The 27,609-nt window shown below is 43.6% G+C and overlaps 1 long non-coding RNA gene across 1 annotated transcript; it reads right to left on the bottom strand.

Annotated features, from left to right (window-relative positions):
- Positions 1-4,542: 4,542 nt before the first annotated feature.
- Positions 4,543-13,181, bottom strand: LOC311142347. Its single transcript, XR_014614289.1, has 2 exons — positions 11,986-13,181; positions 4,543-11,900 (listed from the first exon to the last, which is right to left on the bottom strand). It is a non-coding gene; the product is annotated as an uncharacterized lncRNA (long non-coding RNA).
- Positions 13,182-27,609: the final 14,428 nt, after the last annotated feature.

Raw genomic sequence — 27,609 nt, forward strand, 5'->3', positions numbered from 1 at the left:
TTTTACCAAATAGGGCTATCTTCTGTATACCACCCCTACCTTGTCACAACACAACTGATTGGCTCAAACACATTAAGAAGGAAAGAAATTCCTCAAATTAACTTTTAATAAGGCACACCTGTTAATTGAAATGCATTCCAGGTGACTACCTCATGAAGCTGGTTGAGAGAATGCCAAGAGTGTGCAAAGCTGTCAAGGCAAAGGGTGGCTATTTTAAGAATCTCAAATATAAAATATATTTTGATTTGTTTAACACTTTTTTGGTTACTACCTGATTCCATATGTGTTATTTCATAGTTTTGATGTCTTCACTATTATTCTACAATGTAGAAAATAGTAAAAATAAAGAAAAACCCTTGAATTAGTAGATTTTCTAAAACTTTTGACCGGTAGTGTATACACAGCTCTGGAAAAAATTAAGAGATCACTGCAAAAATATAAGTTTCTCTGGTTTTACTATTTATAGGTGTGTGTTTGGGTGAAATTAACATTTTTGTTTTTATTCTATAAACTACTGACAACATTTCTCCCAAATTCCAAATAACAATATTGTAATTTATGTCACGATCGTCGGGAACAGATGAGGACCAAGGCGCAGCATTGCAGGCAAACATACTCTTTATTGAGCGAAACGCGATCAAAACAACAAAGACGGTAACGTGACAGTACACGGTCAAACACAACCAACTTGAAACAAGAACCCACAAAAAACAAAGGAAAAACCGACAGTTTAAATATGGCTCCCAATCAGAGACAACCAGCAAACAGCTGACACTCGTTGCCTCTGATTGGGAGTCACTCAGGCCAACATAGAAATAGAGAACATAGATCTACACACCCTGGCTCAACATAACAGTGTCCCCAGAGCCAGGGCGTGACAGTACCCCCCCCTAAAGGCGCGGACTCCGACCGCGCCAACTAAATACCACAGGGGAGGGACCGGGTGGGCACTCCGCCTTGGCGGCGGATCCGGCTCTGGGCCCGATCCCCACTCCCTCTCCAACCCCCCAAAGTATCCCTGGTCCGGTCTGGCCCCGCTGGCCGGAGCCGGACTGACGACACGCACCCCTGGCTTGGTGCGTGGAGCAGGAACGGACCGGACCGGGCTGACGATGCGCACCCCTGGCTTGGTGCGTGGAGTAGCAACTGGCCGGACCGGGCTGACGATACACACCCCTGGCTTGGTGCGTGGAGCAGGAATGGACCGGACCGGGCTGACGATGCCCACCCCTGGCTTGGTGCGTGGAGTAGCAACTGGCCGGACCGGGCTGACGATACGCACCCCTGGCTTGGTGCGGGGAACAGGCACGGGCCGTGCTGGACTGACGACGCACACCACTGGCCTGGTGTGGAGAGCAGGAGCGGGCCGGACAGGGCTGACGAAACGCACCACAGACTTGGTGCGGGGAGCAGGAATGGGCCGAGCCGGGCTGACGAAGCGCACCACTGACTTGGTGCGGGGAGCAGGAACGGGCCGAACCGGGCTGGCGACGCGCACCATTGGCTTGGTGCGGGGAGCAGGAAAGGGCCGGACCGGGCTGGCGACGCGCACCATTGACCTGGTGCGGAGAGCAGGAACAGAACGGGCCGGGCTGGCGACGCGCACCATTGGCCTGGTGCGGGGAGCAGGAACAGGACGGGCCGGGCTGGCGACGCGCACCATAGGCTTGGTGCGGGGAGCAGGAACAGGCCGGGCCGGGCTGGCGACGCGCACCACAGGCTCGGTGCGGGGAGCAGGAACAGGCCGGGCCGGGCTGACGACACGCACCACAGGCTCGATGCGAGGAACAGGGACAGGCTGGACCGTACTGGGGACACACACCACTGGCCCTATGCAGGGATCAGGAACGGGCCGGACCGGACTGGTAACACACCCCAGTACCTCTCGCCGTGCCTCCACACTCTCCTTCCCCTTTAACACCAGTGGCCCCCGTAACCTGGCGGCCTCCTCTGTCAACCCGCTGGACCGCTCTATCGCGGCCTCCTTCTGCCCCGACGTCCACGTCGTGAGCCCCCCCCTAAAAAATGTCTGGGTGTCTCTCCTCCCCGTGGACCAGGCCTTCCTAGTTCTCGCCAGACTCTCACCCCACTGCTCCAAAGTCCAGCCTCTCTGCTCTTCACTTGGCTGGGCCCAGTCGAGACTCCTACTCCACTGATCCCAGGTCCATCCTCTCTCCTCTTCACGCTGCTTGGTCCTGTCTTGGTGGGTTCTTCTGTCACGATCGTCGGGAACAGATGAGGACCAAGGCGCAGCGTTGCAGGCAAACATACTCTTTATTGAGCGAAACGCGATCAAAACAACAAAGACGGTAACGTGACAGTACACGGTCAAACACAACCAACTTGAAACAAGAACCCACAAAAAACAAAGGAAAAACCGACAGTTTAAATATGGCTCCCAATCAGAGACAACCAGCAAACAGCTGACACTCGTTGCCTCTGATTGGGAGTCACTCAGGCCAACATAGAAATAGAGAACATAGATCTACACACCCTGGCTCAACATAACAGTGTCCCCAGAGCCAGGGCGTGACAATTTAGAGCATTTATTTGCAGAAAATGACAACTGGTCAAAATAACAAAATATATGCAATGTTGTCAGACCTCGAATAATGCAAAGAAAATAAATTCATGTTAATTTTTAAACAACACAATACTAATGTTTTAACTTAGGAAAAGTTCAGAAATCAATATTTGGTGGAATAACCCTGATTTTCAAATCACAGCTTTCATGCGTCTTGGCATGCTCTCCACCAGTCTTTCACATTGATGTTGGGTGACTTTATGCCACTCCTGGCGCATAAATTCAAGCAGCTCGGCTTTGTTTGATGGCTTGTGACCATCCATCTTCCTCTTGATCACATTCCAGAAGTTTTCAATGGGGTTCAGGTCTGGAGATTGGGCTGGCCATGACAGGGTCTAGATCTGGTGGTCCTCCATCCACACCTTGATTGACCTGGCTTTGTGGCATGGTGCATTGTCCTGCTGGAAAAACCAATCCTCAGAGTTGGGGAACAATGTTTTCTTCCATGACAACCTTGTACGTGGCTTGATTCATGCGTCATTCACAAAGACAAATCTGCCCGATTCCAGCCTTGCTGAACCACCCCCAGATCCACCAAATTACACAGTGGGTGCGAGACACTGTGGCTTGTAGGCCTCTCCAGGTCTCCGTCTAACCATTAGACGACCAGGTGCTGGGCAAAGCTGAAAATTGGACTCATCAGAGAAGATGACCTTACTCCAGTCCTCTACGGTCCAATCATTATGGTATTTTGCAAACCTCAGCCTGGCTCTTCTTTGCTTCTCATTGATGAAGGGCTTTTTTCTAGCTTTGCACGACTTCAGCCCTGCCTCTAGGAGCCTGTTTCGAACCGTCCTCGCCGTGCACTTCACCCCAGCTGCCGTTTGCCATTCTTTTTGTAGGTCACTTGATGTCATCCTACGGTTGTTGAGTGACATTCAAATGAGTTGGCGGTCATCCCGGTCAGTAGAGAGTCGTTTTCACCCTCTTTTTCATACTGGTCCCCCGTGGGAATCGAACCCACAACCCTGGCGTTGCAAGCGCCATGCTCTACCAACTGAGCTACACGGTGACCTAATACTTTGATATTACAGTGAGAGTCCTTCTTCTCCCGGGGGGGATTGGAGTTGATCAGAACACAAACTACCACGTACTCCATGAAGACCCGTTGTTGAGGACTATCAGAATATCTTTCCTTATTGCCCCTACACACATTGTGTCAGAGCCTCAGCCGACTAATAAGGGAACCAGCGTGTTACAAAGACCAGGGCCTCCTTTACCAGAGCCTTCCTAGCGTTAAAGGGACGTTTTTTGGGTGGAATTATCTCATTATCTATATTTTGAAAGTTACATTTCTTGAAAAACGTAATTTGCTAACAAGCTAAACATTTAGGCACTATGTCAACAATGGACTAATAAAACAAATACTGATCTGAGAGCAGCCCTGCATTTATCTCCATCCTATCAGTATCTACATGCTCCAACGACACACCTTTTATTTCACCTTTATTTAACCAGATAAACCAGTTGAGAACAAGTTCTCATTTACAACTGCGACCTGGCCAAGATAAAGCAAAGCAGTGCGATAAAAACAACAACAACACAGAGTTACATATGGGGTAAACAAAACGTACAGTCAATAACACAATAGAAAATCTATATACAGTGTGTGCAAATGTAGTAAGTTATGGAGGTAAGGCAATAAATAGGCCGTAGTGCAAAATAATTACAATTTAGTATTAACACTGGAGTGATAGATGTGCAGAAGATGATGTGCAAATAGAGATACTGGGGTGCAAATGAGCAAAATAAATAATAATGTAAATAAAAAATGGGGATGAGGTAGTTGGGTGGGCTAATTACAGATGGGCTGTGTACAGGTGCAGTGATCGGTAAGGTGCTCTGACAACGGATGCTTAAGTTCCATTGCTATGGGAAACCATTTACAACAGCCATTGTTGTAGAAACATTTTACTAGATAATCAACTCAACAATATCTCTCAAGACATCGGAGCCTGTGAATTTAAGAATTTAGACTTTATTGCATATAAAGCCGAGCCTTTCTCCATGGAGAAAGAACTGGCTCTCCTTGGCTCAAAGATCTCCTTTTATACAAATACAAGAGCATAGTCATCCTTGCATAGCATACACAGTTGCTATCCTTAGGGTAATTGATTAACTTCTTTCATGGCCACGCCACCCTTATCTTTCAACGTCTAGATGTCACATGTTGTTTTTCTCCAAAAAGGCTATGTGAACTTTTCCATATGACCTCTTCCTCTTATCTCATTATATTGGTGGCAGACCCTTTCTCAAAAATAATACACATACATACATTAAGGCATGGTTACACACTGTATTGGCTATATTGCTTATTTAAACATACATCTGGATTATAGAATGTCAATCATGTTTACTATATTTTACTTTTGACATTTCCCAACATTTTGCCTTAACGATACATAATTTATTACTATATAATCCCCCCTTTGGGACTTTTAAGTCCCAACCAATAAAACAAAAGATACCATAAAATGAGTGTAAGCATGTGCATATACTTATTCTTAGCCTTGACATCTGTGATTACATTTTATAAGAATATATATTCAGACCAAGGTATCTTCCTCATTGTCTGACCCATCCTGATGAGGACCCAGAGCCCAGTCAGGTATTGGTTACAAGTCTTGAAGGTTTCCCTTTAAGCTAACCTCCAATTGTTGCTGTTGAGCTTTGTAACCATTGCTCCCCTTTTATTTTGTTATATTTCCAATATACGTGGTAATATCCTAACACATCAAAATATATAAGAAATAAATGCAACTTTGTTTTAACCATAATATCTAGGACATGTTAAAAATAGTGTAAACATCTTTAGCTTACATAACCTTTTTACCCCATATCACAAGTATTATAACAATCAAAATAATCAATATCCAAATCTAATCAAGTAATTGCCATGTCAACATCACTAAGCATTACTATTAATAAGTTATTCAGATCAGTCAGTCCACTTATAATTTATACTCATAATCAAATTAATTACCCAACACAACTTTAGAATGACAATTCTTAATTAGTCACCTTTGTTCCATCATTCAAAGTTAAAACTCTCACCTTGGCACGTATATTTATATTATACTAATTCTAGCATTAACTTCCTCATAACAAGAATTACATCAGATCAGTACCCTAATGCATTGTCCAAATTACTATAAATTTAGTAGTGTATAATACCTCCTTAATCAACATACTACCTCAACTAACACTCCCTTCCTCTACCGGCACTCAATCTTCTGGCGTCTTCATTATTCTTCATTATGTTGTTCATAGTTCATCTTGAATTGCCCATAACAATGTCCCAATTCCAATGTCACACCTGAACCACCACACCTCCACCATCATCCTGTTTTGTCCATGTGCAACCCAGTATACCCAAACTAGGAAGAACGTTCCCTTTGCATAGACCTCTTTCCTCACATTCTTGAAAGAAAAAACACAAAAGAGAAGGCATTTGATTGCTTTGATTTGATGCTGGATTCAGGTCTCCTGGCAGGGGTGGTGTCAGACAGGAACATCTTCAACGCCTTTGTTGTTCCTCTTCAGCCGAGTAGAGGATTTTTGGTTTTTATTGAGGTTTACACCGTTCTGAGCCAATTGATCTCTGCAATGCATTACGACACCATCCGTTGTAACCTCAGGAAAGGACAGATCATAACAGTTCAGTTGAGTTAATTTCCAATCCAAAACATCCCTAGTAACATCGTCTACATGACAAATCATTATGTTTCACATTCTCCCTTGAATTCTTCCCAAATTATATAACCCAATTGTTTTATTGTAACATTCCTATATTTTTCTCATACTCTATTTGACATTAATCTAGTGTTTCCCTTTCCTTGTTCCTATTCTAACACTTGCTTATACTTCTCTCCTCTAATAACACTTTCCCCTGGAAATCTAACACCAAATACTACATCAAATTGTTTATCTAAGTCTTGGACTGTTCTCCTTATGTCTATGATTCACCTGTCTCCTTCTTTCATTATCTTAAGGTCACACTACCCCATGTGACTTCCCCATACTCTTTGTGTTGGTTTCTCACACACCAATAATATTTTAACCCTTGTATTTTAATAGTGATCCCTTCCTGTATTTTTAGTTATGGTTCCTGCCTGTGCAAGAATATACATTCTAATCCTGTCTATATCCCTTCTATGTCTTGTTCTTCTGCTCTTTATTATTATCAGTACTCTATTCCCCTTATTCTCAGGTAACTAGTCAAGTGTAGAGAAATCAATGATAAGGATATCTGGTGCATCTTGGAGATCTGGAATCTCTCAATCATCAGTTCCCTCACTCTGGTACAATGGTTAAGATGATACCCGATACTCCCCTCTATCCGTACCATCGTTGGTATAACCTGGACAACGATATGTAGGTCACTTCTGTTGTTAACCTTCCCCCATCACTAGGATCCCCGGATCAGCCAAAGTCCCTCTCAATCTATCGACATCGGTCTTTAAAAAGTGTCCTTCTATCAGCCTTCCCATAGGGACTACCCATGCTGCAAAGACACAAGCACAGACACACACAAAAAACAACAATACTACCCAATGGCTGAGGTTGGAACACTCCTATAGTGAAACATTAATCTTAGTATCTGTCTCCACCAGTTTTACCATCATTAAGGCAGCCAACAACACCTGGTACAAGCCCCTCCACATAGGGTCTTTCCAGCTCTTTCTTCTGTAGTCTTTTGTCATCACATAGTCTCCAGGGCACAGAAAATACTCAGATTATCCTACTCAATTGGGCAGAGTTATCTTCACCCATGAAAATAAAATCTTAAGAACATTGTTATGTTAGGTGAGACACAGTATGCTACTCATGTCCTCTCATCCGTTAAAAGAAGCCTTGAGATTATGAAGCACACCTGCTTCCAGCTTGTTGTAGTCCACTTATCTCATAGACAGACCACCTCTACACCATGCCTCCTATCACAAAAACAAAAATGATTTAACCTAACCCATAACACATTATTGCTACTGCTCACATCCTTAATACACCTTGCATATTTCCCCACAAAACCATAATAAACCATTAAAACCTCTAATAAACCCAACTTCCCCCCTTGGACACCTACATCACATCGTGATTCATGTGTACAAAAAACAAAACAAAACAATATTGCCTATCAAACCTAACATAATAACTAACCTTAAAATGACAACCCTTGAGCATATCTTTACTAAACTGTATTCCATAACACTATTCAAGGAATACTTCTCCTTCAGGACTAACTCTCTCACTTCATCCTTGTCCTGTTTAGACTAATTTATATATAGGATTTTTCCAAATTATAAACTTCTTCACAATTATCCTTATTTTATCCAACCCCCTAATTCAGCATGCCTCTAGAATTCATAGTGCGGTTGATCAGGTCACACTATAAAGCCAGGACAGATTTCAGAGGTCATTGAAATCATTCAATGAATTGTTTCATCCTATAGTATACTACTTCTAACAACCATCAAAACCTTTCATAGATGTTGTAATTCCTTAGTACAGCTCTTTTCAAAATAAATCACACATATGTACTTATCCCTCAGTAAATAAAACCAAATGACATGTGTATGCCCCTTTAAGATATTTCACTTCCATCCTGTCAAAAAAACCCAAAATAGAAATAAAATCCTATACAGAATAGCATTTCATACTAAGTAATTTGTTTATGGTAATTCAAACACCATATAGTAAAACAATAAACAAACAAAAAATGGCCAGGCCTTATTTATTTTGGTAGCTCCCTATGACAACCTAAAAATAAACCTACTTAATCTTACTAACTAGCTCCACCCTAGCCTACAGACTTTTTTAACCTCCCAATAAAAAATCCCCATGTTCCTGGAAGAGAAAGTATACATGTCGTTAACATATAATCAACAATCCAAAGATAGTAATTACACACAAAACATCATACATATATCCCCAGTCCTATCTCATCAACAATCATTAACCCCAGCATCGATTTAAAATTGTTTGATACGTCGTGTCCTACTTTACCCCTAACCTAAAATTTTAGGAGACTCCCATCAATCCTTAAAAGAAAACTCCCATTTAGAAGACACTATATAATAACCCATTTTATTAATTTAAACGTCGCAAAGTGTTGCATTGATGTTTTCTTTTTTTTCTTCTTCTAAAATATAAATTTATTGTTTCATAATCCAAAACCCATAAAAAGATGTCTACTTAATCCATCAAGTCAACAGCAACAACTACCTCCCCAGGTTCAATGTACTATAAACAATCTATCATTATCTGAAGTAATAAAACATCATCATAACTCACTGCTGTTTAAACAAACTATATAATGTCATAATAAAATGATCAATTATCAAATATCGTTCCTTATTCAACTATCGAGACATGTTCTTCATTAGTTAATCGTCTCCACAAAGCAATACTACCTAATAACATATTCTCATTCTCCTAAATATAAACCAATAAAACATCCAATTCACCAATATGCTATTTCAATTACTATGTTATCCTATCCAACATAGATTGGTAGGACATCTTCCCTATACTGTTATCAACGAAACCAGTAATTCACATCAATAACATCAATGTAAAAGATTTGCTTTCTGTCCCCTACTGGATTCGAACCAGGGACCCTCTGCACACATTGACAACTTTCACCATAAAAGTACCATTACCCGTCGCTCCACCAGTGCCACACAAAGCATCTACTTCCAGTTCATAGAGCAAATGACGTCACCCAACGAAAACCACACTAGCTCTCACCGCTAACTAGCTAGCAATCTCCTGCCGATAACATTCCACCTTCCACGACCTCCCACAAAACACACGATCCCCGTACACCTAACGTAACCCATAATGTCCCTTATAGCGCTCTCACGTTTCAGCAAGTTTAACATCCACAGAGAAAAAATGGAAATTCTTCAATTTTTCCTAGCAGACGAAATAAAACCACTTTCAAACAGCGTTCTGCATTTACCTCTATCATAGGGTTTAAAAACCCCACTTAACAACATTAACCATCCTAAATTGCCGTAGTAACGTCATATGTTTGGTTCAGTTGATCTATTACCATAAAAGACATTCACTTCTCCATGCGTAGTAAACTATATCCTATTTCTCCTGCAATCAACTAAAATCATAGCCACACAATTAAACCATCACTCCGCCATTACAGAATGAATTAACTATCCTTGCTATGTAAGCCACAAGTAACACCAAACACTTGCTATAGTTTACCTCATATATTGAAATCATCCATTTATCACAATCCAATTTATTTATAGACATATTCCACCATTGTCACTCGTTTAATTTAGCAAAACCTCATTCAATGACTAAAAATTACTACCACGTTGTCTCCTCTCCGTTAACATTTTAGTCATTTACCAGATGCTCTTATTCCAAGCGACTCACAATCAGTGGGCTCATACATTATTATACTTATACTAGCCCCCCTTGGGAATCGAACACCCAACCCTGGCTTTGTAAGCACCGTGCTCTACCAACTGAGCTACCCGAGCCACAGATGAGCGTATAGTGCCCTTTTCTGATAATGTTATAATTGTAGCCTATTGCATTACTTTTGTTTAAAATATACGTTTGTTTAGTCAACAAATCTAGAACCCACTACAAATGGGTGCTTATTCACTCAGCATAAAAGCAAAAGCTCCTTGCATCCCCTAGTTCACGTAATGAAAATACATTATGATTCTACAATTCACCAAATATTCGCATACACCACTGGTGACGCAAACCATAGAATGAAGTAATAACAATTAGAATTTTGTCAAATAGATGTTTTCCATCCAACTATTCAAAATTTCTTTAAATAACTATTTCAGCTCGATACAGTCAAACATGTATGACTCTCTTTTTACCGGAAACTAATTCATGCTTTTAGTAAAATCTATTCACATCCCAACAATAACCAATAATATATGTATATTAATATTATTAAAATACCTTACTTTCATTCCAGTCTACCTAAACAATTCAAATTATGGCCAAATCTCTTATCCAAATTGCCAGTCCGCTATTCAAATGTAACTGTCCTTTCTGATTTAGACTATAGACACTCCTCCTTTCCCGTTGAATAAGTGAGTCCTTCAGTCTGAAAAGACGCAGGCTACTAGATCTTCCAATCTTATCCTGACTGTTCCTTCAATCTAAACAATCCCAACTATAGCTAAACTATACTTAGAAAACCTAGACTCTGTTCAGCGATGCAAAACCCATGCTTTATCGAAATGACAAGTTAATCCTTTTTTATTCCAATGATAATGGTCAGTAGTATTAGTATCTGGAACATACCACACTTTATCAGAAAATAGTTCTGAAGGACACAGATCTCACACGCTCAACGTAATCAACTTAGCAGTCAACAAGTCAAACCCCACATTCATTGATTTTGAAATAGATCTAACGACCTAACCAAATGAATTATATATCTGCTTCTGAAATAATAGATAGTTTATTATAATGCTTAATTCTACCACATGTCCTATGTACTCTCTCCCATTTCCACATCCACCTACGTTTTTGAACAAGTCAACACCTATAATTGTATTATTTTACGTAGTCAATTTATCATAATACTGCATTACCTCTAACGTTTCTAAATATATCGTCCGAAACATACTCTAACAGATGTATCAAAATACAATGCATAGACGTCATATGACCACACCAATAAACGTGACCTGTTCCTCCAACAGGATTTATTCTACCCCTCCTGGTAACGTGAATTTTCTACACTCAGTTGGTCAATGAATATCCACGCTCCATTCACTCTTCCTCTCTTGGTGTGAGACCGGGTGCGTCCTTCCTACCAGGTTATACTCAAACAGTGGTCCAGGACAGGTGCGCCAACCTTTCTCCACCAAACACCGACACTTCAAACGACCTCAAACACAGCTTCTCTCCTCAACACAGAAAATAAGCTGTTATCTGCAGGATTTCTTATTATTCTCATTCATATAGATGAGCAGCCACTTGTGCCCAAATGAATCAGACAGTTGAATGACTCACAGCCGCCAAAGTAAACCACTCATGAGCAGATGAGCAGACCTAGTCTTGGTTTACTCTTTATCAAAAAGTTTGAGCCCCTGTGATTATTTAACCCGTTCACCTACTCAGGATGACCCAACTTTTTTACCTGTCCCACCCTACCTAATTTTGGCATCACCACACACAGGATGATGACCTGCCCGTTCAGTCCTCTGGAATTTTAGCTTTCCAAAGCGTTTATCCACAGGATTTATATTTATTAGCCCCCTAGGTCTTAAGCTTTCTCAAGACCTAATTTTGGCATCACCACACACAGGATGATGACCTGCCCGTTCAGTCCTCTGGAATTTTAGCTTTCCAAAGCGTTTATCCACAGGATTTATTGGCATCACCACACACAGGATGATGACCTACTTACCCGTACAGACCTCTAACAAAGAATTTATCATCAGAGCGGTATCCGTAAGTAATCTTGTCTGTTCAGGCCAATGGAATGCTAATCATAGCCCCAAAGCGGTATCCACAAGATTTCTATTTATACTACGCTTTGCTAAGCGACCTGTCAATTCTGCCCTAATTTTTCTGTTACACTTCCTCAACACAGAAAAAGAAGCGGTATTACCCAGGATTTCTGCCTACCTATGCAGTCCTCAAGACGATTAACGTCTAAAGCGGTATCTGCAGGACTTAACCTGTTATTGTCTGATCGCTCAACCAGCCGTACAACCACCCATGTCAAAATGACCCAGACAGAGCAATCAGCAAGATGAATCAACTGAATCAAATGAATCAAATGAATCAAATCAATTGAACAGACGGTTCAGACAAACAACAGCGACATGTATTCTTAAATTCAGAAGCTCATAGTGTCCAACTTTCTGGTTCTTAAATTTGGAGAGACCTACTTGGTATTTCTTTAGATGTTGCCGAGTCCCGGATCGGACCACACAAACTTTATACTATTTTAGTAAGAACTTCTTACCTTTTTAAAAGCGGCCGCTTTTGTTTGTATGGTCCGTCCAAGCCGTTTCACAACTGCAAATACATACCGTCACTGATCCCTATCAAGTCCCTTCGTGGTCGCCAATTATGTTGTAGAAACATTTTACTAGATAATCAACTCAACAATATCTCTCAAGACATCGGAGCCTGTGAATTTAAGAATTTAGACTTTATTGCATATAAAGCCGAGCCTTTCTCCATGGAGAAAGAACTGGCTCTCCTTGGCTCAAAGATCTCCTTTTATACAAATACAAGAGCATAGTCATCCTTGCATAGCATACACAGTTGCTATCCTTAGGGTAATTGATTAACTTCTTTCATGGCCACGCCACCCTTATCTTTCAACGTCTAGATGTCACATGTTGTTTTTCTCCAAAAAGGCTATGTGAACTTTTCCATATGACCTCTTCCTCTTATCTCATTATATTGGTGGCAGACCCTTTCTCAAAAATAATACACATACATACATTAAGGCATGGTTACACACTGTATTGGCTATATTGCTTATTTAAACATACATCTGGATTATAGAATGTCAATCATGTTTACTATATTTTACTTTTGACATTTCCCAACATTTTGCCTTAACGATACATAATTTATTACTATACCATCTGGCAACACACTGTGTTATAGTGGAAATACATGGTCCACTGCATCCATGTCTCCAGATTATGTTTAAATCTGTTTTTCTGACTGAGGAGCACAGTTCACCCTAAAATCCCTGGTTCAACCCCCCTCCCCAGGGCGAGAGATGTGACGCAGGTCACTGGAGCCTATGGTGACTGAGAGAGGTGTCACCAAGGAATCGGTCCTCAGGGAGAGAACTACAGGACCTGGCTCTCTAGTGTAGCTCTCGGGGGGTTAAAAGACTGTTGAAAACACAACCCACTGAGGGAGCCGGCTCCATGGTGTGGAAAGTGTCACTGTCCACACATGAGTTTCTTCTGATCAATTGTGTCGCCGTGTTAAAAGCCTTTTAAGATGCTTTTTTTCCGTAAATTACCCTTTTCTCTTCAATTTGCTTCCTTCAATTTGTCTCGGTGAGAGACTGACAATGTGGAAATTGCTCGATTGCTGCAAACCTTTCAGGATATAGACTGGTGTAAATGCCAGCATTTAAATGCAGTTGAAGTCGGAAGTTTACACACACCTTAGCCAAATACACTGCTCAAAAAAATAAAGGGAACACTAAAATAACACATCCTAGATCTGAATGAATGAAATAATCTTATTAAATACTTTTTTCTTTACATAGTTGAATGTGCTGACAACAAAATCACACAAAAAGTATCAATGGAAATCAAATGTATCAACCCATGGAGGTCTGGATTTGGAGTCACCCTCAAAATTAAAGTGGAAAACCACACTACAGGCTGATCCAACTTTGATGTAATGTCCTTAAAACAAGTCAAAATGAGGCTCAGTAGTGTGTGTGGCCTCCACGTGCCTGTATGACCTCCCTACAACGCCTGGGAATGCTCCTTATGAGGTGGCGGATGGTCTCCTGAGGGATCTCCTCCCAGACCTGGACTAAAGCATCCGCCAACTCCTGGACAGTCTGTGGTGCAACGTGGCGTTGGTGGATGGAGCGAGACATGATGTCCCAGATGTGCTCAATTGGATTCAGGTCTGGGGAACGGGCAGGCCAGTCCATAGCATCAATGCCTTCCTCTTACAGGAACTGCTGACACACACCAGCCACATGAGGTCTAGCATTGTCTTGCATTAGGAGGAATCCAGGGCCAACCGCACCAGCATATACATTTTACATTTTAATCATTTAGCAGACGCTCTTGTCCAGAGCGACTTACATGAGCAATTAGGGTTAAGTGCCTTGCTTAAGGGCACATCGACAGATTTTTCACCTAGTCGGCTCGGGGATTAGAACCAGCGACCTTTCGGTTACTGGCACAACGCTCTTACCCACTAAGCTGGTCTCACAAGGGGTCTGAGGATCTCATCTCGGTACCTAATGGCAGTCAGGCTACCTCTGGCGAGCACATGGAGGGCTGTGCGGCCCCCCAAAGAAATGCCACCCCACACCATGACTGACCCACCGCCAAACCGGTCATGCTGGAGGATGTTGCAGGCAGCAGAACATTCTCCACGGCGTCTCCAGACTCTGTCACGTCTGTCACGTGCTCAGTGTGAACCTGCTTTCATCTGTGAAGAGCACAGGGCGCCAGTGGCGAATTTGCCAATCTTGGTGTTCTCTGGCAAATGCCAAACGTCCTGCACGGTGTTGGGCTGTAAGCACAACCCCCACCTGTGGACGTCGGGCCCTCATACCACCCTCATGGAGTCTGTTTCTGACCGTTTGAGCAGACACATGCACATTTGTGGCCTTCTGGAGGTCATTTTGCAGGGCTCTGGCAGTGCTCCTCCTGCTCCTCCTTGCACAAAGGTGGAGGTAGCAGTCCTGCTGCTGGGTTGTTACCCTCCTACGGCCTCCTCCACGTCTCCTGATATACTGGCCTGTCTCCTGGTAGCGCCTCCATGCTCTGACACTACGCTGACAGACACAGCAAACCTTCTTGCCACAGCTCGCATTGATGTGCCATCCTGGATGAGCTGCACTACCTGAGCCACTTGTGTGGGTTGTAGACTCCGTCTCATGCTACCACTAGAGTGAAAGCACCGCCAGCATTCAAAAGTGACCAAAACATCAGCCAGGAAGCATAGGAACTGAGAAGTGGTCTGTGGTCACCAACTGCAAAACCAGTCTTTTATTGGGGGTGTCTTGCTAATTGCCTATAATTTCCACTTGTTGTCTATTCCATTTGCACAACAGCATGTGAAATGTATTGTCAATCAGTGTTGCTTCCTAAGTGGACAGTTTGATTTCACAGAAGTGTGATTGACTTGGAGTTACATTGTGTTGTTTAAGTGTTCCCTTTATTTTTTTGAGCAGTGTACATTTAAACTCAGTTTTTCACAATTCCTGACATTTAATCCTAGTATAAATTCCCTGTCTTAGGTCAGTTAGGATCACCACTTTATTTTAAGAATGTGAAATGTCAGAATAATCGTACAAATAATTATTTATTTCAGCTTTTATTTCTTTCATCACATTCCCAGTGGATCAGAAGTTTACATACACTCAATTAGTATTTGGTAGCATTGCCTTTAAATTGTTTAACTTGGGTCAAACGATTCGGGTAGCCTTCCACAAGCTTCCCACAATAAGTTGGGTGAATTTTGGCCCATTCCTCCTGACAGAGCTGGTGTAACTGAGTCAGGTTTGTAGGACTCCTTGCTCGCACACACTTTTTCAGTTCTGCCCACACATTTTCTATAGGATTGAGGTCAGGGCTTTGTGATGGCCACTCCAATACCTTGACTTTGTTGTCCTTAAGCCATTTTGCCACAACTTTGGAAGTATGTTTGGGGTCATTGTCCATTTGGAGGACCCGTTTGCGACCAAGCTTTAACTTCCTGACTGATGTCTTGAGATGTTGTTTCAATATATCCACATAATTTTCCTTCCTCATGATGCCATCTATTTTATGAAGTGCACCAGTCCCTCCTGCTGCAAAGCACCCCCACAGCATGATGCTGCCACCCCCGTGCTTCATGGTTAGGATGGTATTCTTTGGCTTGCAAGCATCCCCCTTTTTCCTCCAAACATAACAATGGTCATTACGGCCAAACAGCTCTATTTTTGTTTCATCAGACCAAAGGACATTTCTCCAAAAAGTACGATCTTTGTCCCAATGTGCAGTTGAAAACCGTAGTTTGGCTTTTTTATGGCGGTTTTGGAGCAGTGGCTTCTTCCTTGCTGAGCGGCCTTTCAGGTTATGTCGATATAGGACTCGTTTTACTGTGGATATAGATACTTTTGTACCTGTTTCCTCCAGCATCTTCAAATCAAATCAAAATGTATTCGTCACATACACGTGTTTAGCAGATGTTATAGCGGGTGTAGCGAAATGCTTGTGCTTCTAGCTCCGACAGTGCAGTAATATCTAACAATTTCACAACATATACCCAATACACACAAAACTAGTAAGGAATGGGATTTAAGAATATATACATATTTGGACAAGCAATGACAGAGTGGCATGGACTAAGATACAGTAGAATATTATAGAATAGAATGCAGTATATACATATGAGATGAGTAGGGCAAGATATGTAAACATTATTAAAGTGACTAGTGTTCCATTTCTTAAAGTTGCCAGTGATTTCAATAGGCAGCAGCAGCCTCTAATGTGCTAGTGATGGCTATTTACAGTGGGGGAAAAAAGTATTTAGTCAGCCACCAATTGTGCAAGTTCTCCCACTTAAAAAGATGAGAGAGGCCTGTAATTTTCATCATAGGTACACGTCAACTATGACAAACAAAGTGAGAATTTTTTTTCTCCAGAAAATCACATTGTAGGATTTTTAATGAATTTTTTTGCAAATTATGGTGGAAAATAAGTATTTGGTCACCTACAAACAAGCAAGATTTCTGGCTCTCACAGACCTGTAACTTCTTTTTTAAGAGGCTCCTCTGTCCTCCACTCGTTACCTGTATTAATGGCACCTGTTTTAACTTGTTATCAGTATAAAAGACACCTGTTGTCACGCTCTGGCTCCGGGACTCTGTATAGTGAGCCAGGGTGTGTTCATTATTTGGGTGTATTTCTATGTTTGTATTTCTGTTGGGTGCATTTCTATGTTTGGTCAGTGACTCCCAATCGGAGGTAACGAGTGTCAGCTGTCGGCTCGTTATCTCTGATTGGGAGCCATATTTAATCTGTATGTTTTCCTGTGGGTGTTGTGGGTTTTTGTTCGTGTTTGGTTGTGTATTGACCGTCGACTGTCACGTCGTTGTTTTGTTGTTGTGATCGGGTGATCATTCAAATAAATATTATGTTCACATTCAACGCTGCGCCTTGGTCCTCCTCCTCTATGTATGACGATCGTGACAGAAAAACCCACCAAGATGGGACCAAGCAGCGTGTCCAGGAGCCATCGCCAGGGAGATCCCTCACAGATCTCCTTCGCCTCCTGGACTGGGTCAAGCCGAGGGAGGAAGACAAGGGCTTGACGCTATGGCAGAAGGGCGAGAGGCTGGCGAGGTCTATGGAGACCTGGTCCACGGGTAGGAGAGACGCCCCGAAAATTTTTAGGGGGGGGCTCGAGACGTCGGACCAGCAGGAGGCCGCGATAGAGCGGCCCAGTGGGTTGCTGGAGAAGGCCGCCGGGTTACGGGGGCCACTGGTCAAAGAGGGGATGGAGGAAGTGGAGGCACGGCGAGAGGTACTGGCGTGTGTTGCCAGTCCGGTCCGGCCCGTTCCAGATCCCGGTGTGGGGCCAGTGGTGTGTGTCCCCAGTACAGTCCGGCCCATCCAAGCTTCCCGCACCAAGCCAGTGGTGTGTGTCGTCAGTCCAGTCCGGCCCGTTCCTGCTCCCCGCATCAAGTCTGTGGTGCGTCTCGTCAGCCCGGCTCTGCCCGTTCCTGCTCTCCGCACCAGGTCTGTGGTGCGCGTCGCCAGCCCGGCTCGTCCCGTTCCTGCTCCCCGCACCAAGTCAGGGGTGCGCTTCGCCAGCCCGGCTCGGTCCGCTCCTGCTCCCCACACCAAGCCAGTGGGGTGCGGCGTCAGTCCGGCACGGCCCGTGCCTGTTCTCCGCACCAAGTCTGTGGTGCGTTTCGTCAGCCCTGTCCGGCCCGTTCCTGCTCTCCGCACCAAGTCTGTGGTGCGCGTCGCCAGCCCAGTTCGGCCCATCCAAGCTCCCCGCACCAGGTCAGTGGTGCGCGTCGTCAGCCCGGTCCGGCCCGTTCCTCCTCCACGCATCAGGCCAGGGGCGCGTGTCGTCGGTCCGGCTCCGGCCAGCGGGGCTGGACAGGACCAGGGGTACTTTGGGGGGTTGGAGAGGAGGTGGGGATCAAGGACGGAGCCAGAGCCACCGCCGAGGAGGTGTGCCCACCCAGCCCTCCCTTGTTTAGCCCGTATTGAGGCGCGGTCGCAGTCCGCGCCTTTAGGGGGGGGTACTGTCACGCTCTGGCTCCGGGACTCTGTATAGTGAGCCAGGGTGTGTTCATTATTTGGGTGTATTTCTATGTTTGTATTTCTGTTGGGTGCATTTCTATGTTTGGTCAGTGACTCCCAATCGGAGGTAACGAGTGTCAGCTGTCGGCTCGTTATCTCTGATTGGGAGCCATATTTAATCTGTATGTTTTCCTGTGGGTGTTGTGGGTTTTTGTTCGTGTTTGGTTGTGTATTGACCGTCGACTGTCACGTCGTTGTTTTGTTGTTGTGATCGGGTGATCATTCAAATAAATATTATGTTCACATTCAACGCTGCGCCTTGGTCCTCCTCCTCTATGTATGACGATCGTGACACCTGTCCACAACCTCAAACAGTCACACTCCAAACTCCACTATGGCCAAGACCAAAGAGCTGTCAAAGGACACCAGAAACAAAATTGTAGACCTGCACCAGGCTGGGAAGACTGAATCTGCAATAGGTAAGCAGCTTGGTTTGAAGAAATCAACTGTGGGAGCAATTATTAGGAAATGGAAGACATACAAGACCACTGATAATCTCCCTCGATCTGGGGCTCCACGCAAGATCTCACCCCGTGGGGTCAAAATGATCACAAGAACGGTGAGCAAAAATCCCATAACCACACGGGGGGATCTAGTGAATGACCTGCAGAGAGCTGGGACCAAAGTAACAAAGCCTACCATCAGTAACACTCTACGCCGCCAGGGACTCAAATCCTGCAGTGCCAGACGTGTCCACCTGCTTAAGCCAGTACATGTCCAGGCCCGTCTGAAGTTTGCTAGAGTGCATTTGGATGATCCAGAAGAGGATTGGGAGAATGTCATATGGTCAGATGAAACCAAAATAGAACTTTTTGGTAAAAACTCAACTCGTCGTGTTTGGAGGACAAAGAATGCTGAGTTGCATCCAAAGAACACCATACCTACTGTGAAGCATGGGGGTGGAAACATCATGCTTTGGGGCAGTTTTTCTGCAAAGGGACCAGGACGACTGATCCGTGTAAAGGAAAGAATGAATGGGGCCATGTATCGTGAGATTTTGAGTGAAAACCTCCTTCCATCAGCAAGGGCATTGAAGATGAAACGTGGCTGGGTCTTTCAGCATGACAATGATCCCAAACACACCGCCCGGGCAACGAAGGAGTGGCTTCGTAAGAAGCATTTCAAGGTCCTGGAGTGGCCTAGCCAGTCTCCAGATCTCAACCCCATAGAAAATCTTTGGAGGGAGTTGAAAGTCCGTGTTGCCCAGCGACAGCCCCAAAACATCACTGCTCTAGAGGAGATCTGCATGGAGGAATGGGCCAAAATACTAGCAACAGTGTGTGAAAACCTTGTGAAGACTTACAGAAAACGTTTGACCTGTGTCAATGCCAACAAAAGGTATATAACAAAGTATTGAGAAACTTTTGTTATTGACCAAATACTTATTTTCCACTATAATTTGCAAATAAATTCATTAAAAATCCTACAATGTGATTTTCTGGAATTCTTTTTCTCATTTTGTCGGTCATAGTTGACGTGTACCTATGATGAAAATTACAGGCCTCTCTCATCTTTTTAAGTGGGAGAACTTGCACAATTGGTGGCTGACTAAATACTTTTTTCCCCACTGTAACAGTCTGATGGCCTTGAGATAGAAGCTGTTTTTCATTCTCTCGGTCTCAGCTTTGATGCACCTGTACTGACCTCGCCTTCTGGATGATAGCGGGGTGAACAGGCAGTGGCTCGGGTGGTTGATGTCCTTGATGATCTTGTTGGCCTTCCTGTGACATCGGGTGTTGTATGTTTCTTGGAGGGCGGGTAGTTTGCCCCTGGTAATGCGTTCGGCAGACCGCACCACCCTCTGTAGAGCCCTGCATTTTTTTTTTTTTTTTTTTCACCTTTATTCAACCAGGTAAGCCAGTTGAGAACAAGTTCTCATTTACAACTGCGACCTGGCCAAGATAAAGCAAAGCAGTGCGATAAAAACAACAACACAGAGTTACATAAGGGGTAAAACAAAACATAAAGTCAAATATACAACAGAAAATATATATACAGTGTGTGCAAATGTAGCAAGTTATGGAGGTAAGGCAATAAATAGGCTATAGTGCAAAATAATTACAATGAGTATTAACACTGGAATGATAGATGTGCAAGAGATGATGTGCAAATAGAGATACTGGGGTGCAAATGAGCAAAATAAATAACAATATGGGGATGAGGTAGTTGGGTGGGCTAATTTCAAATGGGCTGTGTACAGGTGCAGTAATCGGTAAGGTGCTCTGACAACTGATGCTTAAAGTTAGTGAGAGAGATAAGAGTCTCCAGCTTCAGAGATTTTTGCAGTTCGTTCCAGTCATTGTCAGCAGAGAACTGGAAGGAATGGCAGCCAAAGGAGGTGTTGGCTTTGGGGATGACCAGTGAGATATACCTGCTGGAGCGCATACTACGGGTGGGTGTTGCTATGGTGACCAATGAGCTAAGATAAGGCAGGGATTTGCCTAGCAGTGATTTATAGATGGCCTGGAGCCAGTGGGTTTGGCGACGAATATGTGGTGAGGACCAGCAAACAAGAGCGTACAGGTCACAGTGGTGGGTAGTATATGGGGCTTTGGTGAGAAAACAGATGTCACTGTGATAGACTACATCCAATTTGCTGAGTAGAGTGTTGGAGGCTATTTTGTAAATGACATTGCCGAAGTCAAGGATCGGTAGGATAGTTAGTTTTACGAGGGCATGTTTGGCAGCATGAGTGAAGGAGGCTTTGTTGCGAAATAGGAAGCCGATTCTAGATTTAACTTTGGATTGGAGATACTTAATGTGAGTCTGGAAGGATAGTTTACAGTCTAACCAGACACCTAGGTATTTGTAGTTGTCCACATACTCTAGGTCAGACCAGTCGAGAGTAGTGATTCTAGTCGGGTGGGCGGGTGCCAGCAGTGTTCGATAGAAGAGCATGCATTTAGTTTTACTAGTGTTTAAGAGCAGTTGGAGGCTAAGGAATGAGTGTTGTATGGCATTGAAGCTCGTTTAGAGGTTTGTTAACACAGTGTCCAATGAAGGGCCAGATGTATACAAAATGGTGTCGTCTGCGTAGAGGTGGATCTGAGAGTCACCAGCAGCAAGAGCGACATCATTGATATACACTGAGAAAAGAGTCGGCCCAAGAATTGAACACTGTGGCACCCCCATAGAGACTGCCATAGGTCCAGACAACAGGCCCTCCGATTTGACACATTGAACTCTATCTGAGAAGTAGTTGGTGAACCAGGCGAGGCAGTCATTTGAGAAACCAAGGCTATTTAGTCTGCCAATAAGAATGTGGTGGTTGACAGAGTCGAAAGCCTTGGCCAGGTAGATGAAGATGGCTGCACAGTACTGTCTATTATCGATCGCGGTTATAATATCGTTTAGAACCTTGAGCGTGGCTGAGGTGCATGGGCAAGTTGCAGTGGAGGGTGCAGAGCTGGTGGCCGGTGTAGTGGTAGCCAGGTGGAAAGCATGTCCAGCCATGGCAAAATGCTTGTTGAAATTCTCGATTATTGTAGATTTATCGATGGTGATAGTGTTTCCTAGCCTCAGTACAGTGGGCAGCTGGGAGGAGGTGCTCTTATTTTTCATGGACTTTACAGTGTCCCAGTGCTACAGGATGCAAATTTCTGTTTGAAAAAGCTAGCCTTTGCTTTCCTAACTGTTTGTGTATATTGGTTCCTAACTTCCCTGAAAAGTTGCATATCGCGGGGGCTATTCGATGCTAATGCAGTATGCCACAGGATGTTTTTGTGCTGGTCAAGGGCAGTCAAGTCTGAGGAGAACCAGGGGCTATATCTGTTCTTAGTTCTGAATTTTTTGAATGGGGCATGCTTATTTAAGATTGAGAGGAAAGCACTTTTAAAGAACAACCAGGCATCCTCTACTGACGGAATGAGATCAATATCCATCCAGGATATTTGGGCCAGGTCAATTAGGAAGGCCTGCTTGCTAAAGTTTTTTAGGGAGCGTTTGACAGTGATGAGGGGTGGTCGTTTGACCGCGGACCCGTTACGGACGCAGGCAATAAGGCAGTGATCGCTGAGATCCTGGTTGAAGACAGCGGAGGTGTATTTAGAGAGTAAGTTAGTCAGGATGATATCTATGAGTTGTGGGCGGTGCAGTTGACATACCAGGCGGTGATACAGCCCGACAGGATGCTCTCAATTGTGCATCTGTAAAAGCTTGTGAGGGTTTTAGGTGCTAAGCCGAATTTCTTCAACCTCCTGAGGTTGAAGAGGCTCTGTTGCGCCTTCTTCACCACACTGTCTGCGTGGGTGGACCATTTCAGTTTGTCAGTGATGTGTACGCCAAGGAACTTGAAGTTTTCCACCTTCTCCACAGCGGTCCCGTCGATGTGGATAGGGGGGTGCACCCTCTGCTGTTTCCTGAAGTCCACTATCATCTCCTTTGTTTTGTTGATGTTGAGTGAGAGGTTATTTTCCTGGCACCACACTCCCAGAGCCCTCATCTCCTCCCTGTAGGCGGTCTCGTTAATTGTTGGTAATCAAGCCTACTACTGTTGTGTCGTCTGCAAACTTGATGATTGAGTTGGAGGCGTGCTTGGCCACGCAGTCATGGGTGAACAGTGAGTACAGGAGGGGGCTGAGCACGCACCCTTGTGGGGCCCCAGTGTTGAGGATCAGCGAAGTGGAGATGTTGTTTCCTACCTTCACCACCTGGGGGCGGCCCGTCAGGAAGTCCAGGACCCAGTTGCACAGGGCGGGGTTCAGACCCAGGGCCTCGAGCTTAATGATGATCTTGGAGGGAACTATGGTGTTGAATGCTGAGCTATAGTCAATGAACAGCATTCTTACATAGGTATTCCTCTTGTCCAGATGGGATAGGGCAGTGTGCAGTGTGATGGCGATTGCATTGTCTGTGGATCTATTGGGGCGGTAAGCAAATTGAAGTGGGTCTAGGGTGAGAGGTAAGGTAGAGGTGATTTGATCCTTGACTAGTCTCTCAAAGCACTTCATGATGACAGAGGTGAGTGCTACAGGGTGATAGTCATTTAGTTCAGTTACCTTTGCTTTCTTGGCTACAGGAACAATGGTGGCCATCTTGAAGCATGTGCGAACAGCAGACTGGGAAAGGGAGAAATTGAATATGTCCATCAACACACCAGCCAGCTGGTCTGCACATGCTCTGAGGACACAGCTAGGGATGCCGTCTGGGCCGGCAGCCTTGCGGGGGTTAACATGCTTAAATGTCTTAATCACGTCGTCCATGGAGAAGGAGAGGCCACAGTCCTTGGTAGTGGGCCTCGTCAGTGGCACTGTGTTATCCTCAAAGCGGGCAAAGAAGGTGTTTAGCTTGTCTGGAAGCGAGACGTCGGTGTCGGCGACGTGGCTGGTTTTCCTTTTGTAGTTTGTGATTGTCTGTAGACCCTGCCACATACGTCTCGTGTCTGAGCCATTGAATTGCGACTCCACTTTGTCTCTATACTGATGTTTTGCCAGTTTAATTGCCTTGCGGAGTGAGTAGCTACACTGTTTGAATTCTGCCATATTTCCAGTCACCTTGCCATGGTTGAATGCGGTGGTTCGCACTTTTAGATTTGCGCGAATGCTGCCGTCTATCCACGGTTTCTGGTTAGGGTAGGTTTTTATAGTCACAGTGGGCACAACATCACCAATACACTTCCTGATATACTCAGTCACTGTTTCAGTATATTCGTCTAAATTATTTTCGGAAGCTACCCGAAACATATCCCAGTCCGCGTGATCAAAACAATCTTGAAGCGTGGATTCCGATTGGTCAGACCAGCGTTAAATAGTCCTTAGCACGGGTACTTCCTGTTCGAGTTTCTGCCTATAGGAAGGGAGAAACAAAATGGATTCGTGGTCAGATTTGCCGAAAGGAGGGCGGGGGAGGGCCTTATAACCATCCCGGAAGTTTGAATAGCAATGGTCGAGGATTTTAACAGCACGAGTACAACAGTCGATATGTTGATAGAACTTCGGCAGCCTAGTCCTCAAATTTGCTTTGTTAAAATCCCCTGCTACAATAAATGCAGCCTCAGGATATGTGGTTTCCAGTTTGCATAAAGTCCAGTGAAGTTCTTTGAGGGCCGTCATGGTATCGGCTTGAGGGGGAATATACATGGCCGTGACTATAACCAAATAAAATTATCTTGGGAGATTATACGGTTGGCATTTGATTGTGAGATATTGTAGGTCGGGTGAACAGAAGGACTCAAGTTCCTGTATGTTACTAGAATTACACCATGAGTCGTTAATCATGAAACACACACCTCCGCTCTTCTGCTTCCCGGAGAGATATTTATTCCTGTCTGCGCAATGAACTAAAAACCCATCTGGCTGGACCGATTTCGACAGAATATCTCAAGAGAGCCATGTTTCTGTGAAACAGAGTATGTTACAGGCCTTGATGTTTCTCTGGAAAGTAATCCTTGCCCATAGTTCATCGACTTTGTTAACCAAAGATTGAACATTAGCGAGTAGGATACTTGGAAGCGGTGGGTGGTGTGCGCGCCTCCTAAGTTGAACCAGCAGGCCGCTCCGAGTGCCTCTCCTCCGCCGGTGATGTTTTGGGTCAGCCGCTGGAATCAGTTCAGTTGCCCTGGCGAGAGCAAACAAAGGATCTGCTTTGGGAATGTCGTATTCCTGGTCGTAATGCTGGTGAGTTACCACCGCTCTGAAATCCAATAGTTTTTCCCGGCTGTATATAATGATGCAAAACAATTTCTGAGCTAATAATGTAAAAAATAATACATAAAAAAACAAAATACTACAAAGTTTCCTAAGAGCTAGTCGCGAGGCCGCCATCTTCGTCGGCGCCAGGATTCACAAAGTCCTTTGCTGTTGTTCTGGGATTGATTTGCACTTTTCGCACCAAAGTACGTTCATCGCTAGGAGACAGAACGTGTCTCCTTCCTGAGCGGTATGACGGCTGCGTGGTCCCATGGTGTTTCTACTTGCGTACTATTGTTTGTACAAATGAATGTGGTACCTTCAGGCGTTTGGAAATTGCTCCCAAGGATGAACCAGACTTGTGGAGGTCTACAATTATTTTTCTGAGGTTTTGGCTGATTTCTTTAGATTTTCCCATGATGTCAAGCAAAGAGGCACTGAGTTTGAAGGTAGGCCTTGAAATACATCCACAGGTACACCTCCAATTGACTCAAATTATGTCAATTAGCCTATCAGAAGCTTCTAAAGCCATGAAATCATTTCTGGAATTTTCCAAGCTGTTTAAAGGCACAGTCAACTCAGTGTATGTAAACTTCTGACCCACTGGAATTGTGATACAGTGAATTATAAGTGAAATAATCTGTCAGTAAACAATTGTTGGAAAAATTACGTGTGTCATGCACAAAGTAGATGTCCTAACCGACTTGCCAAAACTATAGTTTGTTAACAAGAAATTTGTGGAGTGGTTGAAAAACGAGTTTTAATGACTCCAACCTAAGTGTATGTAAACTTCCGACTTCAACTGTATATCAACACTATGTAAGAACAAATCATGTTAAGCAACCAAGCCTTTTTAAGACTGCATGGTGCTGCAGAGCCCCCCCCCCCCCCCCCCACCATCATAGCACGTATGTATGTTAACCTTCGGGGAATGGTGGAAGATAGTTGCTTCGCTTTAGAACATTCTCAGCACATTTAAGGAAACTTCACAAAAAACAACATTATTTTCATGGTATTTCATTTCTTTAACAGAACGTTTCCTAAAAGTTCAAACATGATTACAGTTAATGTAATTTTAGAAAATGTTCTAGGAATGTTCTCCAACTGGTTTGCTGGTTTGACATTGGGAATGTTCTCAAATAGTTCCGTTAAGAACGTTAAAACGAAACAACGTTCTTCTGTGGGAGAAGTCATGTTCTAAGAACATTAAGAAAAACTTTCCATTAAAACCACAAGAAAACATTAGTGACATTGAAAGAACATTCTAAGAATGTTATTTAAAAACATATATATTCCGTTATCAGCGTCAACAAAACACTCTCTATCCTCTATCTTATTAAGTGTGTTCAGGTGTGTTGGCCACGCCCACTAATTGGCCACACCTGCTCTTAATGAGTGCTTGTTTCTTTTGAAATGGGGTCTGTTAGAATAGACTAAAATGTTTTTTAAAAAAAACATTACATGCTAGCTCTGTCCTGGTGGTGCAGTGGACTAATTATATGGCTAGAGAACAGAAGATCATAGGTTTGAATCTCACTGATGTGTTTGTATAATGCCTTAGCAAATTAATGTCCATGTTTCCTATCTGTGCTTAGAGTTCAAAACAGTTAAACTAAGCTAGCAGTCTTATTGAAACATTCAGTGAACGTTTTAAGGAAATTATTTAAAAAACCTCCAAATAACCTTTACATTTCTTTAAAAACATTCACAACATTTAGAGCATTTTCTCAGAATGTTATTTAATTACCTTCAAATAACCTATCATTTCCATTCTCAGGACGTTAATACAAAATCCCGGGAAAACATTCAGGGAACCATAGTAAAACGTTCTCAGAAACCTCCCATGCAACCTACACATTTTCACTTTTATTCTCTCAATGTAAAAAAAAAAAACGTTCAGTTGTACCACTCAGCAAATGTATGGCTTCGTTCCCAAAACCAATGGGAAACCCAAAAAACACACGTCCCCACAACTTCCAAGGAACCAAATGTGCAACCTGGGATCTTATTTGACCTTGTTTCAATGTTGATAGTAAAATGGTATGTTTGAATCAACATCATTGTTTTAACGTCATGCCATCAACCTAAATAAAGAGATACATTTAAATAAAATGGGAAGCCACAGTTCAACGATTCCATCCTGATCTGTGACTCCTACTGGTATATGAGGGGTAATACACTCCAGTGAGAACAAGTCTCCCATCCAGATGCCTACCTCTATGTACGCTGCTTAGCTTTGAAAACAAGCTATGTTTGATTCAGCTGAGCAATCATGTCAACAAATTTCAACATTGATCAACTTCCATACTCCTTTGCATAGACTACCTTAATAACATAGAAAAGTTGAAAGTAATGACTAACTTTT

Source organism: Coregonus lavaretus (assembly GCF_964263955.1).
Source record: "Coregonus lavaretus genome assembly, chromosome: 15".
Classification (NCBI taxonomy): domain Eukaryota; kingdom Metazoa; phylum Chordata; class Actinopteri; order Salmoniformes; family Salmonidae; genus Coregonus; species Coregonus lavaretus.